This window comes from Dreissena polymorpha, chromosome 9 (assembly GCF_020536995.1).
Source record: "Dreissena polymorpha isolate Duluth1 chromosome 9, UMN_Dpol_1.0, whole genome shotgun sequence".
NCBI classification, from domain to species: domain Eukaryota; kingdom Metazoa; phylum Mollusca; class Bivalvia; order Myida; family Dreissenidae; genus Dreissena; species Dreissena polymorpha.
In genome coordinates, this window is record NC_068363.1 from 37,224,725 (window position 1) to 37,232,326 (window position 7,602).

Genomic DNA, 7,602 nt, shown 5'->3' on the forward strand with positions numbered 1-7,602 from the left:
CAAAGGTGCTGAGAATTAAGTCGAACAATGTATGCTATTATTACAATATTGTAACAGTGTGTATTAAATTGCACATAAACAGTATTTTCATGTTGTCTTTTTATACTTTATTTGTATTGTTTCGATATCGTAGATTCATATATGATTTTCGCAATATACTGTTTATTTAACCCATATATGCCTAGCGTCTAGAAAAAAAGCCTTGGCAAACAGCGTAGACCCAGATGATGCGGCGTCTCATCAGGGTCTGCGCTGTTTGCTTAAAGGAATTTCTGTAAGAAATATTCTAAATATAAAAATAAATATACAAGACATCCCTAATTTTGGAAATAAATTGTTCCAATTTAGAAGGATTGGAGAGTCCACTAGGCACAAATGGGTTTATTATTGGCAAAAACTTAGTTCTACCACAGTCCACAACCACTGGGAAATCACATACTTATGATAAACATTCAACGTTGAGACAAGAGTACAACTACATATAGAACTGAACAATATAGTGCGGCTTTCTAGTACACTGAATTGCATTAGCTTTAATATTTTCACGCCCAGTTTTATCACTGCTCATATAATTGCGGAAGGGAGGGAGGATTTCATAAAGTATCAGCGCTTTACAATCATACGTTCGATAATAACAGAGGCAGGATTTCGCACAATGCACTAGATGCGAACAATGCACTAGAGCGCATGGTGATTAGCATTTTGGAAAGGGGTCATTTATATTTCTCGATAAATTCATTTACATGCCAGGAATGGGTAGTTTTAATCGCATTCAGAAATTGGTATTTTTATGAGAGAGGTAGTTGTACGTGTATCTTTATACAAAAGTTAGATAGCATGAAAAATATCATGTTTCAGTGCATTTGGTATACAAAAACATGAAATGGAAAAAATTTAAAATGAATAACTTTTCGAGAGAATGTAAAACGATCTCCACGAATTACCATGAGCCATTACCAACTCTTTGTCTTCACAACACAATTTCATACTTCAGACCTGTATTGTACAGCTTTTTTGCAATATGTTTGTAACTCATTTCTTAATTTGATAATAACTGTTGTCAACTACCAGTTGCTTTGTTTAAAATCAACCATGTTTCCAGATTGTTCATTTTTACGTGCAGTAGTTTAATTAAATGTTTTTTTTTTAATGAATGTACACATGACTATTTTTGTTTAGTATTGCTTATTTTTGCTACCATGTCACAATGTCATGATACATGTAATTTTTGTAATTTTTTTTATCATAATTATAAAACACATTCTTAAAACGTAAATTGTGTTATTATTATATTGAATATTATATAAATGCACTTATATGGATAACATTCTATGTCAGTTTTTAAAACAAAATAAGATGAACGAATGTGTAATCATAGTTTAATGCAGATTCAAATGTATCAACTTATATTGCATCCACATTTATAAAAATGAATGATTGTATTTCCCTTGCAATTGTTATACATTTTGCGTTTGCTATTTGTATTGCACGACAAAACTAGATCTTTAACAACTATTTGATTATTTAAGCTAACATTAAAGAAATAGATTTGGCTAAGGTATCCAACAGGTGCTTTCATATGAATGTGTTAAACCATATACACGGCATTTCACACGAACATGTTTATAATTATTATTATACGGTTTCTATAAAAATTTGTTTGGTGTACAATATGATTATTATGGCAACACAATGCGCTTTAGTTGTGAATTTTCATCGGTTAAATAAAATAATCCATTACACAGTATTTCGTTTCATTCACTTTTGGACTCATTAACGACAGATTTTAAGGTTAGCGATGATAAAGAGGAAGAGAAAGAAAGAATATAACGTTTAATAAAAAAAGAGAAAATTTATTAACAAAGTAGGCAGAGAAAATCATCATAACAAAAAAAAATCATAAACAATGATAGAATCAGACCGTCCGATCATACTTTCGGCATAAGGTGCTTAAAATCTGCTTGAAATTTAAACATGCATTTTGATAAATTCGCTTTTTTCCAAGCTAAGATTGCGAAAAATCAACAACAAAACACACGCATGCAGCTTAATATTACGCAAAATGCAATGAAAGAAGTGCACACCTGATGTAAACTTGATTTGAAGCATATACGGGGATATCGAGAGATTTCTGTGTTAAACATTCGATATGTTCAGCTGAGTATGACAACTCATTACTCATCAGAACGCTCCACATTTTAGCTTTTTAACAAACCTCCATGATGATGTGTTGGACGATTACTTTATATGGGATATAACGTTGCTCTCTATCGAACCTCTCGTATAGGAGCGACATCATGTGCTTAATGTAGTTCGAGGCCTGCAGCGACTTGATAGCGATATCAGCGAGGCAAATGAGATGCATGCCAGCTCTTTTTTGCAGAAGATGACGGCAATGTTGTTATGCCAGGTTAACAACAAAATATCGGAGAAAATGCTGAAGTAATATGTTGAAGTAATAAGACTATTCAAACGAGTCGCGTTCTGAGAAATCTGGGCATACTGCATGTGCGTAGTGTCGTCTCAGATTAGCTTTAACATTTTGAAGTGAAAAGACTATTCAAACTATAAGGGCTAAGACACCGATTATGAACCGTGATGTGCTGATGGTGAATAAAAAAAACGCTTCCTGTGACTTGAAGAAAAATTAGTTGGAAAATGTTGTTTTGTTTTCTTTTTCAATTTGGTTTTTAAGATAGGATGTTTGTGTTAAGTACGTATACATGTGCTTGTATTCAGATCGAACATGACTACATATCAGGACTTTTTGCCAGATGACATTGCCAAACTGAGCGACAATCACGCAAACATTTTAACACTTCACACATCAAAATAATTTAAGTTAATATGTCATAGATGCCACTTGATGCACACAAGAAAACAAGTATTTGGACAAAAACGATTGCCTATGGAGAATTTCACACATGTTTTGTGTCGTGACTGTATATCAAATGGCATATTTTAATTAAGACTAAACGTGCTTCTAGCAAGGAACAGAAATAGCGCTAGAAAAAAAACACAACTTGTTTTAACACGTGGACTATCACAGCAAAACGTACAAGTAAGAACTTTCCCTGTTAGATAACGAATATGTAGTAACGCTTTCGTGAAGGTGGATGATGTATATCTTACGCAAAGCAAAGGTGTCAGGTGATAGCAATTTTAAGGGAGTGGAAACTATGTGGTTAAGAATCGACGCTTCTTTAATTAACAAACCATTCACAACTCATCACCAACCATACAATAGGGAAAGTCATTATAGTAATATTGTACTTTGATAATCAAGAGGAGAGTACATTCTCGTTAATAATGTTATAATGGAGACATTACAAAGCAAAGCAAAGAAATCTTACGTCGGTATGCAAACTGAATATCTATCTCATTTCAGGCTAATACAAGTATTCATTTTTTTGTATACAAGTTCATACTACTGTGTTATAAAAAAGACTTGTCTTATACTGCATGTATCTACCATGTTCACATATAGGAAAGTAATATAAATCAGAATACATACAGATAAGAACTAATTCATTAATGTTAAAATGTACTATGTTTACCTTCTATAACCTTTCAGCATATTTAACATATTGAGGTATACAACTTGTGTTTTTAAGTTAAAAATTAAGTTTTGATAAGGCTAATTTTATATTAATAGTAATAAAATGTTAAAGTTTACAGACATTAGACTTTGATTGATGGACGAAAAAAAATCAAGAGACAAATTAATAAGTGACATTACACAGTACATAATAATCGCAAAGCAATCTGTGAATGTTTAGGACGATATGGCTTTTATGTGTAAGAACTTGTTTTATAATGTTAGATAACTGTTAAATTTCAACTCTTCAAGTAACAGCCGACCTGCACATCTTTTCACACATCCAAAATTTTGATTAAAAACGCACAAAAGCATCAATGAAAAAGTGCTTTGCATACAAATTGTCTCAATTTATAGCTATATATTGTAACAAATCGTCCCTAATATATTTTATGCAGTGTCGTGAACAGATCACCATTACATGAACAAAGTAAATACAATTAATCAATGAATTCCAGACGCTGCTTTTAATACTGAACACGAAACACGAGGCTTAATTCAAAGTGCACGCAATACACTGCTTATTGCTCATCATGCGCAGTGCGCTATTTTTTGCACAGTAAACGAAATACGTTTTTGTCTGGTTTTGCACTGGACCCGCCGCGAACCGCCATTTGCTTGTGTTTGCATTGCGCCGCCTATTGCAATGGACAAGCAATGTGTCGTTTGATTTGTTGTACATGAAATACGCTGCTCAAAACATTGTACTCTATATGCAGCACGCAACTTATTGTTGTGCACATGCAATACGCAACATATTTTACTGTACGCTCAAGACTTCTCTTATAGAACTGTACAACCAATGTGCCACGTATTGTACTGTTAAAGCAATACAACACTTATTGTACTGTATACGCAGCGCACAACTTATTGCTTTGTACAAGCAATGGACCACTTATTGTTCTATACAATAACAAAGCCTAGTATTGTACTGTGCGAGCAATCCACTATTTATTGTAGTATAAACTCATTATGCAAATGTTTTATTCTACTCTACAATCAAAACGCAGCCTAATTTATTGTAAACGAAATGCAAGAATATAGAACTGTACACTCAATACTTCATAAAAGCAGTATGCTACCTATTGCAATTTACAGGCAATACACGACTTATTGCTGCTTGGATGCGAAACACGTCTTATAGACCTTGATGCGCTATACGCCGCTTTTTGTACTTTACAAGCAATTAACCACGGTGTGTAATGTGTACTTAATACATAACGGAAATACTCCGCTTATTTTACTTTACAAGCAATGAAACACGGCGTGTTATGAAAACTCAATACATAACTGAAAGACTTTTTGCATTTATAAACAATACTACGCACACAGGCAAGGATGTAGTTGCACGATTTCTTGTTGTATTGGGCAAGGCCCCGTTTATGGGTTCGCTGGTATCTTGTGGATTAACTCTTGGACTTGGATATTGACTTTGGAAAGTTTATGAATAAAAATGTATGGGGCGAAACAAAATGGAAACTTTATCTATGTGTTATTTAGCGTCATTTTTCGATTGAATAACGCAACACATAGACATAAACAGAGAAATCACAGCTAAGTTATATAAGTAGTAACACTTAATATTTATATCGATTTTTTGAGTCTCTGATAGACATAAATATCTAAATAAACTACTTTTTTTCTCAATTATTCCCTTTCCAATTATCAAAATATGTAAATAAATATATATTGAAATATTAATTATTTCCGTTTTATTTTGTATTCGCGCAAACATATCTCAAGTATTTAACGTTGTTCATCTTTGAAAATACGGTATTAGATATGTGTTTTTTCATCTCTGTATATTTGACATATAAATAAAAACTGTTTTCACTTGGTACGACAATTTGATTTAGATCACACAATGTTCAATTTTCTTTGACCCCGAGCTTTATTTTGGTATGGTCATCGTTGTTTATTCTAATCTGATTAAACGGAATTTAGTTAGGGGGATTTTTTTCGTCGTTGTATTCATTTCTAGATATTTTTCTGCATTAAACGTATTCTTGATGCTGCAATATACTGTGAGCATTGGCAAATAGTTTATCGCACAGCCTCAATATCGTTTATAATGATAAATTAAGATCATATGAGTTCGTTTGATAAGATTGATATGATTGTAAATGCATCTTTGTTAAGACTTGTCCGGGCTTCTTTGGAGTTTTATTTATTCGATGAAAAAAGCATAACGGTTATTAATACAAATCCGATTAACCTCTCTAAAATTGCAACCGGCTAACTGGTCGTTTTGTTAGGTTACCGGTTAACCTCTTGCATCTCTACAAAATACCGCTTCATGCTGTCGTAACATTTATTAAAAATAACACGCATCATCGAGATAGTGTTCTTGATTTTCACTTATTATTATTTACACGTTCAAAGCAGAGCATATCACTGATAAATATGCACGTATGCTTAGTTGGTTATTTTTTCGCATTATGTTAATTATGTCTATGGATATTTGTGATGTAGACATGAAACTTATGTATAGGTAATACAGATCCCTATCCGTTTACAGGCAATAATAAACAACACTCATTTTAATTGGTATTGTTATTCACCCAAGGGAAGGCACGACATCTCACAACCAACTAGAAAAAACATCAAATACACATGCATATTGTAATATGATAAAAACCGGAATGTTTGGTAAAAGGATTGTATTATTGTAATCGATTAAGAATATATATTTAAGAAAAAGATCTTCAGAAATAAAGTCACGGACTCAGACAAAAATTTGTATAATCGGACAATATAGGGAGACGTTGTGTAAAAAATCTTCATACCAAATATGCTTTTCTATCTTGCAACTTGGACCATACTGAATTCCGCTTAATCTGTGTATAATTTCTATTATGCCAAGAACATCCACATCTTAATATTAATCAAGAATCGCAAAGATCAATGCGCAGTATTTTGTACGATGCAATGTATAATTGGGTGTCACTTAGGGCATATCATTTGAACGAGAACATGGTGATATGTGTAATGTGTTTCCGATAGTTAATGTTATTTGCATGTTAAAATGCCACTTACACAATTTTATATTACTTAGTTATAAACGTAGGATAATTACTTATTCAAAACATTCATAGCAAATTGTTTACATATATTTATACATGTTCAAATTCACATATTAACAGACTTTGTATTTCTGATAGAATGTCCTATCACATTGGTCAAACACCTAATGTCATATAAGACGACATGCTTAAATAATTGTATCAACAACTTCTTAACTATGACGACAAGATAATACAAATTGCAAGAAATTAACTGAGTACAGTCACCTGTCTTCAACTTCAAGTTATGTGCACATACTGTTTCTAGGCTGTAATTCCAGTTTTACAACAACAAAAAAACAACAACACGTGCGTGTGTGCATATTTGTGGGTTATGTTTATTACATATTTTGTTTGGAATTTGATTATCAATGAATAGACGACCTCATGTTATTATAAGGTGTTCCTTCTTGTGGTGCTGTTCAAGTTTTACTTTATTTGTTGGCGTCGCTCTGGAGAGCGGCGACTAGAATGTAATGCATTTTGTTTTCGCTTATGGGAGGAGAAGTTATTTTATGGATCAATGTATATATTTTTGTTTTAAGAATATCTTGCATAGTTGTGTGATTTTTTGTGTAAATTAATGTAAATTAGTACAGCATTTGTGCCTATTACATATATTACAACATTTATTGCCAATAATGCAAAGCTAATTGTTTTAAATAATAACTGATCCACAACTGACCACAGGGGAAAGATCACAGGGACTGGGCAAAAACGCGAAACTTTCTGGTTTTGTATAAAAACAAAACATAATCAAAATATATTTATTTTGTGGTTTTTCTAATTTGCTTATTTAGTGGAGAATCAATGTAGTACGATATTTGACGACCTATCGCGCAAGCAAGTTTATTGGAAGGCGTAGTGGTACGAAAACGTACGGTAACGATCGCTATACACAACCTCACCAAATAGCAGTACATAAATGATGTCAGCCGGAAT